Source organism: Arachis hypogaea, chromosome 15, assembly GCF_003086295.3.
Source record: "Arachis hypogaea cultivar Tifrunner chromosome 15, arahy.Tifrunner.gnm2.J5K5, whole genome shotgun sequence".
Lineage (NCBI taxonomy): Eukaryota > Viridiplantae > Streptophyta > Magnoliopsida > Fabales > Fabaceae > Arachis > Arachis hypogaea.
In genome coordinates, this window is record NC_092050.1 from 110,473,800 (window position 1) to 110,483,864 (window position 10,065).

The window sequence follows — 10,065 nt, forward strand, 5'->3', positions numbered from 1 at the left end:
TAGAGAAGGCCGAACCGTACGGAGTTTATCACCTAAGCCATCCTTCAAGCTCTGAACTTATCAAAGCTAATGGACATCGTCTAAAGCTGTACCATAGCGAGAAGCTGAAGAAGAACAAGGAGCTCGAGATCTTCCTCTTGAAAGATCCCGACATAGCCGAAGACTGAGCTAGTGGAGCGTCCAACTTACGGACGTTAAAGAAAAGTGATAGGTGGGAGACAACCCACCATGGTATGATCGTTCTTTTCCTTATTTTTAATTTTCTTATTCAATAACTCTTCTCTTCATTAGTACATTTCGTTCATCTGCATTCACATATTTTTAATTAAAAAAAAATCACCACGCGACGCGACCGCCTCGTTGACGCGTCCGCGTCGCAAGGAGCTGGGAGACAATAATAATATGAACAGAGAGTTACGCAGGAGCAGGGCTGGAGGCATGCCAATGGCACAAACCGTCCCACGCGACCGCGTCACTGACGCGATCGCGTCATATGGGAATAATGGCCTACCACGCGACCGCGTGCTCCATGCGGCCGCGTGACCTGAATTTCGACGTAACAAGGGTGCACAGCCGAAAGTTGTGCTAGAGTGATGCTGGACTGGTGCTGGACGCACAGTCCCTCTCACGCGATCGCGTGCCCCACGCGACCGCGTCGTATCCCACTAATTGACCACTCACGCGATCGCATGCCCCATGCGATCGCGTCACCCAAAATTTGGCACTAATATGATTTTGAATAGAGAGTTGTGCGAGTGCGAGGCTACCCTCGCGCCATTAGCCTAAGACGGGTCACGCGACCGCGTGACCGTCGCGACCGCATCATTGAGTTTAAGCGCAAGTCGCGCGACTGCGTGCCCCACGGGACCGCGTCGATTGCGCCGCACAGTTTTCCTAATTTGCCAATTATCATATCTATTTCTCCCCAAATCCTATTTTCTCTTTTCCCTCCTTATTTCTTCTCCCTCCCTTCCTCCCTTCCTCCCTTCTTCCTTCTTTCTCACTTTTTACACTTTCTCTCTCTCTCACCTCCATTAACAAGGTTTTTCTTTTTCTTCTCTCCTTACTTTTCTATTTTTCTTCTTATTTTTATATGTTATCTTCTTTTCTTTTCTTTTTACCATCATTATTCCTATTCTCTTTTTCTTTCTTTTTCCTTTTTACTTGGTGTTCTCAATTTGTGTGAGTCATTATTTATTATTATATGCTTGTGGATTGTTGTAAATTTATTTGACAATTATACATTGCTTTTTAAGGGATTACTTGCATGTTCCAATTCTTATTTTCAAGAGCCTCTTCTACATGCATGCTATGTGTTTGTGAAAAAGCCCATATGGCATTAACTCTAATATTCAATGCTTGCTTTTCACAATTTCCCTTTACTATTTTATTAATTAAAATTAATTGTCAATACAAACGTGATGGTTTATTACGAGTGATGTTTGATCTATGCTACTCATGCCCTTTGCCGGCATGCCAAAAAACACCTTGCATTCACTTGTCATCATATGCGCTAGCTATTTTCCATTAATGAGTTTTCACATGTACTCATGAGCGTGTGTTAACTTCATTTACCTTTTAATGTGCATTTATAACCATCCTTTTCTGTTCTCTTCCTTGCTCTATCTCTGTAAACTTAATTTACTTTCCCTTCCCTTTTTCAAGATGGCCACCAAGAAAGGAAAAGAGAAAGCCATTCCCAAATCAACAGCAAGGAGAAGAACGAAGAGAGCATTAGTGGCAGAGCCTTCTTCCACCGCAGTCAAGCCCTCAACAAAGAAAATTAAGAGAATTATAAAGGTTGATGATAAAGAAAAAGCCTTCCCAGCAAAGGACACTGCGCGGTTTCCCAATCGCTATTGTGAGCAGATATTCCCCATCCTGGCTGAAAGAAGTTACAACAACGAATACCTTCTTCTCCTCCCAAACCACATTGCTACATTTGTTGAGCCACAGATTGCCCGAAGACAATGGGGTTTCATACAAAGACAGCCAAGGCAGGTCAATCTTTCTTGGGTAGTCGAGTTCTACTCCAACTACCACTTACCAACCCTGCAATCTGTCTACGTCCGTCAGAAGTAAGTCCCCATTCACTACAAAAAAAATACTCATTCAGCTACACTTTTTTTAAGCTACATTTGAAAAGCGTAGCCTATTCACTTTTCTCCGTGTTGCCTTTTTAAATGAAAAGGATACACAATTGTGGCATCATTTAAAAAGTGTAGCCTTAGGTATTTTAGAAATCACTTATAAAGCATAGCCGTAGGTTGATATCTATAGATTCACTTTTCATATCAAAGGAGACGCTTTTAGAGAGTAGCCTATTTATTAAGTTTTGGGTGCGTTTTAAAAGTGATGCCTAATGTGTTTAGAGCAAAAAATTAGACACTTAGTAAATTTTTTCCCTCTCCTCTTAACTTTTTCCCGGTGAAAAGCACACATTGTAAGCTAACACTTGGTGAAAATTTTCATTCCCTCCAAAGCTCAGAATTGAAGTCACCCTCCCAGTAGAGAAGAAAACCCTACTGCACTCCTGCACCGCGAGAAGGAAACCCTGCCTCCTGCACCGCGCGAAGAGCGTGAAGCCTCACCGTCGCGAAGATTATCGCACCCCAGTCCCCACTCACCACTCAGCGCCACACCGTCGTGAAGATCGTGAAGCTCACACCATCGTGAACCCTCCTGCTCTGATCGTCGCGTGCCACCCATACCACCGTCGTGAACCCTCCTGCACTGATCTCCGCACCACTCACGACTTCGCCACTCACCGTCACATGCGCCCTCCTGCATTGATCGTCAGCTGCACCCTCACCATCGTCATCTCTGCACTCAGCTCGTCCTCTCTGCGCTGACATCGTCAAGAAGGTATTCTATAGATTTCTGTTTGGTTCTGAAATTTGGGTGGTTTAGAGTTCCAATTTTAGGATTTTTAATTTGGGGGTTTGGTATAATAATCTGGTTTATATGCAATTGTGAAATGTGAATTGATGAACTAGCCATGTATTGTTGATGAAAATGCATACTATTTATTTATTTCCATCCGCGTCTACTCGTTCTTCTTACCTCTGCGCATTCTGGTTCCTTTCACCTTTGAATTTGCTGCTGCTTGTGCAATCTGATAATGAGCATTTTTTTGAATGGTTGAGTATATGGCTAAATTTATTGCTTTAATCACTAGGTGCTGTGTTAAGGAAGAAACAAATTTTTTTCTGCAACCCAGCATGTTTAAGGAGAGTCGCAAGCTTCTACTGCTGTCTCTGGACGAGAAATCCACAGGCTACTGTTAGGGAGGTCTAGAAGACGATGGAGGCATAGGATGCCAAATGCTGATAGGTAAATCCGGAGATGAACTACATAGATATGGGGAGTAAGCTTCGCTTCTGCATTAGTGTGCCAGATACCTTGGCATGGCTTGTTTTGTTGCTATGCCCAACGATTTTTATTATTTAATTAGCAGAGTATAGAAGTTGAGACCCTGTTCTGGTTATATTACTATCTTATCTGTCGACTGATATTTGCATCACTTTACTAGCTTCTTTTAGCTTTTCGAATTAATTGTTTTAAAAGGCAATGCAATTTCATGGCGCTCACTGCCTCCTTGATTTCTAGGTTTAGCATATCAATGTCATTATTATTTTAGATCACATAGGTTTGGACTGGCTGGCTGTCATTAGATCACAGAAAGTGGTCAACTGAATAGGGTATTTACTGAAATTATTTTTGTGATAGAAAAGAATTTCAAATTTGTTTGGGGCAATATGCAAAAGAGAAGGTTGTTACTTGTTAGTGGATTAGCAACTTATTTGGAAGGTGAAAATATCCTGGTAGCTTTCTCATGTAATTTCACCTGAAATTCGAATGAGTTCTATTGCACTTTGCTACTTGCAGGGTGGGACTGTTTCGGCTATGACATTAGATATGGGAATACTTCTTGGAGTAAGCCTTTCAACATCCTTTTTGACTTTTTACAATGACTTGATGTTTTTAAAATTTTTGGAACTAAGTCTGTTTTTTTATTAGATCACTTGTGTTAATAGGAAAAATCAATTAGTATTGTATATTACAGCCTGCTTTTCAACATATTTCTTGTCAAGTTGTTTCTTCGAAAGCTTTTTAAGAAAGATGGGGGCCTGAAAGTACTTAAGGTGTTTTGGATGCTAATTTTTAGTTTTGTTTGTAACCCGGTTTCCGTACGCACCTTCTCCCCTCTAAATTCTTCAACTTGAATACCCTTTTTTTCCTATTTATTGCTTATTTTAAATTTTATTTGTGATTTCATACGTATATGTATATGCAGGATGCTAAAGTGAGGCAGAAGAAGTTTTAGTGTTATACTGATATTGACAGGTTGGTGTTCACTTTGTATAATCAAATTTATAAAAATATTACCAGAATAGAAAATATTTAGTTGTCAAGTAAAAGTGGAAGGTGATGTTTTGGTATCTTTTGTATATTAATTCATATGATATTGTAATGAAGCACAGTTGCTTCGAATTTTAGTGCTATTCTGAGCTTGACATGTGCAATTTGGTTTCTTTGTTTTAGGTTAAGGGTTTCCATACTATAGAATAGATAAATATTATAACTCATGTGCCAGATACTTTGGACTTATAGTGTGTGAAGCTTATAGTTTTATATTAATGTGTGTGTGTACTTGTGTTGACTTTATTTGAAACAGTGAAGACTGGTCCTAACAGTTTATGGATTACTATTTATTTTTTAATTTATGCAGGATCTGCAATTGGATTTAAATTGGATAGTCTTTTAAAGCTTACTGACACTTGTGCTTCTAACAATAAGATGACACTGATGCACTATCTTTGCAAGGTATAATAACAATTGCACTATTTTTGACCTCTGCTCAAGGTCAGATAAATAATTATTGTTCTGATTAGGGATTTTGATGATTGGAACTTCTGATTAGGGGTTTTGATTATTGTTACTTGATGTATATATCTCATCACTGTTATAAATTCCTTCATTGATAATATTTTAAGTTCTTGCTTTCTTATCATCTTGTACTTTGTTCAAGAGTTGTTGCAGTTGGGAGCTCCTGAGATTGTTCCAGATTATCCAATTCTTTCTGTTGACAACCTAGCAGATCAAATAGCCGAGGTTCTCAACTTTTTTGGGTGAGTAAGTTCAAGCTTAAAATATTAGTTTATATTTAATGATATAAAGAAAATTAGTTTACACCAATTTCCATTAGGCTTTGAATATTGGCAGTTGTTTGTTTTGAGAAGGCAATCTGACCCCAACATTCTTTTTGTCTGCAGTCTTAGTGCAGTAATGTGCATAGGAGTAGCTGCCGAGGCTTACATTCTTACCTTATTTGCTGTAAGTTATTATGTTGGTGCTATGCAGCCTCTCCCCTTTTTAAATTACATTAGAGTTTCAATGATGGATCGTTCAATTTTTTTAATGTTTTTATGTGTTTACTGTTTACAATAGATGAAGTATAGACAACGTGTACTTGGTTTGATACTTGTTTCACCTCTATGCAAAGAACCATCTTGGACTGAGTGGTTGTGCAACAAGCTTCTTTTTCTATCCCTAAAACACTATGTTGTCTTGTAAAAGTAAATGTTACTTCTTTCTTATGATTTTGGTAACATATGCAGGTCATGTCAAATTTACTCTATTTTTGTGGCATGTGCGGGGTGGCAAAGGAAATGTTGCTGAAGCGGTACTATAGCAAGGTATACTTTGTGCATCCAAATTCCCTCTTTCTACTTCCATTTAGTGAGGCTGAGTTATTTGCTTTTATCCATGATGGAATAGGTTCAAATTTGTGACAGGTACCTCCTCTTCACTCTATCTGTTAACTAATTCCATGTGTTTTGATTTGTGCTTCATGTTCCTAAAATTCTAAGTTAGGTCAGCACAAATAGTTTCAATTGGGACAAGGTTAGAAGGTTTATGCTTATATCTTGAGTGCTATCCATTTCTATAAACATAGCCTGCAGATTCCCATAGATTTCTGATTTGCTGTCTTTCTGCTTATATCTTGAGTGCTATCCATCTCTAATTTATGTTGTTATTACTTAAGTTTTCTTTTTTAATTATTGTAGTTAACTTGTTATTAATGTGATTCTATTCTGTTGGTTGATTCTATTAGTTGATTCATGTTCTTGTTATTTTTCTTTTTCCATATTTTTTTTAACTATGATTTTTTATTTAGGTTGTTACTATGATTTCTATACTGCGTGATTTTTCTGTTGCCATCATCTTCTAACTGCTTCTCACTGCTCACCCAGCACCACCAGCATCTGCTCCATATTTAGAATTAACCTTTGTTGTCTATTTTGAAGTTAGATTATAACTTCTCACTGCTCCAGCTCTTCCGTGGTGACACTATCCTCATCAAGGTCACTTTCTTACCCTCCTCTATCTTCTTACTTACCTTCCTCTTGCTGTGTCTTAGCTCTTAATTGATTTATTCAATTCCCCACAAAAAAGTACTCTTTTTTTAGAGTCTCTTACTGGGGTGCTGTTTTTGTTTTGTTCTTTCTTAACAGATGGTGTTGTGAGATTTTGAATTTTATATTGTGGAGTACTAGGCCATGTATACTAAGAAGAAGATCATGATTGATTGACATGGTTGCAAATAGAGTTGGATTAAATTTAAAATGTTATTTATTTGTATCTAATGAAAGCATTTCGAGTTTGGAGTACAACTATCAGAATGTCTTAAAGTTTTAATTAATTTATCTCTTATATTTGTTCTTTGTGTTGCAACTTCTAAGTCAGATTGGGTTTTTTATTTGTATATGTTTGCAGGGCAAGAAAAGGAGGGATACTGTTTGCATAGCTCTTGCTGATGACACCTGTGAAGAGCCCAAGATCAGGATGAATAAAGTTGTGAGGTCGAATTTGCGGGTTCGTCTTGGAGATGTTGTGTCCGTGCACCAGTGCCCTGATGTGAAGTATGGGAAACGTGTGCACATTCTGCCTATTGATGATACCATTGAAAGTGTCATTGGCAATCTGTTTGATGCTTTCTTGAAATGTGAGTTTCTACCTTGAGCTTCTCTTAAGTTGCGGGTTTAGGGCTAGCTACTTAATTTGACTTGTTTTATGAGCTTGCTCTTAGTGATGAGTACTTTAATTTGAGTATTTCTATTAATGTTATAAGACTTCGTTACTGATTGTCAGGGTGTTTTGCAAAATTTCTTACCTCTCTTCAAAGTCCTTACAAGTTACAACTTCTTGTTTTGAATAGGCTATACATGACGTGTGTTTTTCACATTCACATTGCTTGTGTTATAATTATAGCAAGCTATTATTATTATTATTATTATTATTATTATTATTATTATTATTATTATTATTATTATTATTATTATTATTATTATTATTATTATTATTATTATTATTTGGAGAGATAGTAGTCTTGGCTTGTCAAGCTTCATATGATTGATTGTCACCTTTCTTGATATTTGATTGATATTTGATTGAATTGAATTGATTTGAATGCATGCCAAACTGACTTAGTAGTATATATAGAATCTACAATCTTCAGTTTCTTGGACGACATTGATATTATATGTGGAATATGATTATTTTGGTGCTTGTAAAATATTATAACTTTTTAATGTAAATTTTGCAGCTTACTTCTTGGAAGCTTATCGTCCTGTCAGAAAAGGAGATATATTTCTTGTCCGTGGAGGGATGAGAAGTGTGGAGTTTAAGGTTATTGAAACTGATCCTGGGGAGTACTGTGTGGTTGCTCCAGATACTAAAATCTTCTGTGAGGGGGAGCCTTTGAAAAGAGAGGATGAAGAGAGGCTGGATGAAGTTGGATATGATGATGTGGGTGGAGTCAGGAAACAAATGGCACAAATTCGTGAGTTGGTAGAGCTTCCCTTGAGGCATCCACAACTCTTTAAGTCGATTGGAGTGAAACCACCCAAAGGTATTCTACTTTATGGACCTCCTGGTTCCGGGAAGACACTGATAGCAAGAGCTATTGCTAATGAAACGGGAGCTTTCTTCTTTTGTATAAATGGACCGGAGATTATGTCCAAACTGGCAGGAGAGAGTGAAAGCAATCTGAGGAAAGCATTTGAAGAGGCTGAAAAGAATGCACCATCCATCATCTTCATTGATGAAATTGATTCTATTGCACCCAAGAGGGAGAAGACACATGGTGAAGTTGAAAGGAGGATTGTTTCACAGCTTTTGAGTCTTATGGATGGATTGAAATCTCGTGCTCATGTTATCGTTATTGGAGCTACCAATCGCCCAAATAGCATTGACCCAGCATTGAGAAGGTTCGGTAGATTTGATAGGGAAATTGATATGGTGTTCCTGATGAAATTGGCCGACTTGAAGTTCTTCGTATACACACTAAAAACATGAAGCTCTCTAATGATGTAAGTTTTATTGTCTCTTAACTTTGTTGGTGTCTATACACTCTACCAGGTTGTGCATGCCATGCTGTGGCTCTGGTTGTAGGTTGTTCATTAATTTTTTAATGTTCTTAAATTTTCTGTTGCTTAACTCTAGCGCCGCTGTCCTAAAGTAGTGAAGAGTATATTTGAGATGTATGAATTTTCTGTTGCTTAAATAATAGTGAAAAGTATATTTGAGATGTATGAATTTTTACAGTTAACTTCATTCTAGTACTTTTGGATCAATATTATAGATATATTTTGGTTAGAGATAATTTTTATTATATAAAGAAAATATTTAGTATAATTATGTATTTATTTTTATTTTGTAATATTCAACTCATTTAAATAAAAATGCAAAATTATTATACATGTAATCATATTAACTATTATGTTGTATTAATAATTATTAGATATATATATATATATATATATATATATATATATATATATATATACAGAAAAAAAAATGAGACCTAAGGCTACACTTATATACAGTAGCTATAGTATACAAAAAAAAAAAGAGGGACCTAAGGCTACGCTTATAAAAAGTAGCTATGGTATACAATGTGGCTACGCTTTACAAGTGATGCAGTAGCGTTGAAAAGCGTAGCCTATTCTGGAAAAATGAAAGCTGAAAAGCGTAGCCTTTGGTCCTGGACAGCATCACTTGAAAAGCGTAGCCTATTCCCAAACGTCAAAAGCGTAGCCCTTGGTGCAGAAAAGCGTAGCCTTTGAGAATAGGCAACGGTCGAATAGGAATCACCCCAAAAAGCATAGTCGTAGCCCAAAAAGCGTAGCTATAGCCTAAGGCATCATTTTTTTCACTTTTGGCTACACTTTTCAAGTGTACCTGAATGGGTGTTTTTCTTGTAGTGATTACAGAAGAGGCCATTCAAAAAGTTCTAAGTCTTCCCCCTGTTCCAGAAGGACTGGATGCCTTTCAAGAAGCCGCACTTAAGCGCCAGATGTACCAATTTGACTGGGACGCTGTTCTCAGTGTTATCGCACTACCTGGCAGCCGTTGGATCTACGGATACCATCATACCCGCCCTAAGGGAATTTCGGCTTCAGCACTTACCTTGGAGGCTCGCGTATGGGCAAACGTCTTCCCGAGCACTCACGAATCCTCCTTCACTGCGGACATGGCCGTTCTACTATGGTGCATCCTTACAGACCAGGCTCTGAACCTACCAAGACACATCCGGAATGCCATGAAACACGTCCAAATTGCGGGCAACTTACCTTTTCCCGCCTTGGTCTCAGATCTTGTCTCAGCCGCCGGAGTCTCCTACAGAGCTGGGAACACCAAAGCCATGCTTCCCCGGGATGATCAGTATGTCCCTAACGGAAAGTACCTTAGACTTCCTGCAGCCACTACCAGCCAGCCTACTGAACCAGTTGAAGATATTCCTTCTTCAACAACACAAGCACCCACTACTGATCAGCTGCTCCAGCAGATACTTGAAAAGTTGGATCGGCAAGAACACAAAGCTAAGATGAGAGAGCACCGTAACAAGCGCCGATTCACATACCTCAAGGAGCTGATCATGGGAAAATTCAAGGACTCAGACACCCCGGACTCCACTTTCTTTACCAGCACAGGGAGCCATGATGGTCCCGAATGTGGAGATACTGCTACCAGCCCACCTTTGTTCTTGACAGATGGCAC

General features: G+C 38.3%; 1 pseudogene; it reads left to right on the plus strand.

Moving 5' to 3' along the window:
* Positions 1-3,858: 3,858 nt before the first annotated feature.
* On the plus strand, positions 3,859-8,396 carry LOC112748702 (cell division cycle protein 48 homolog; annotated as a pseudogene).
* The last annotated feature ends 1,669 nt before the right edge of the window (positions 8,397-10,065 follow it).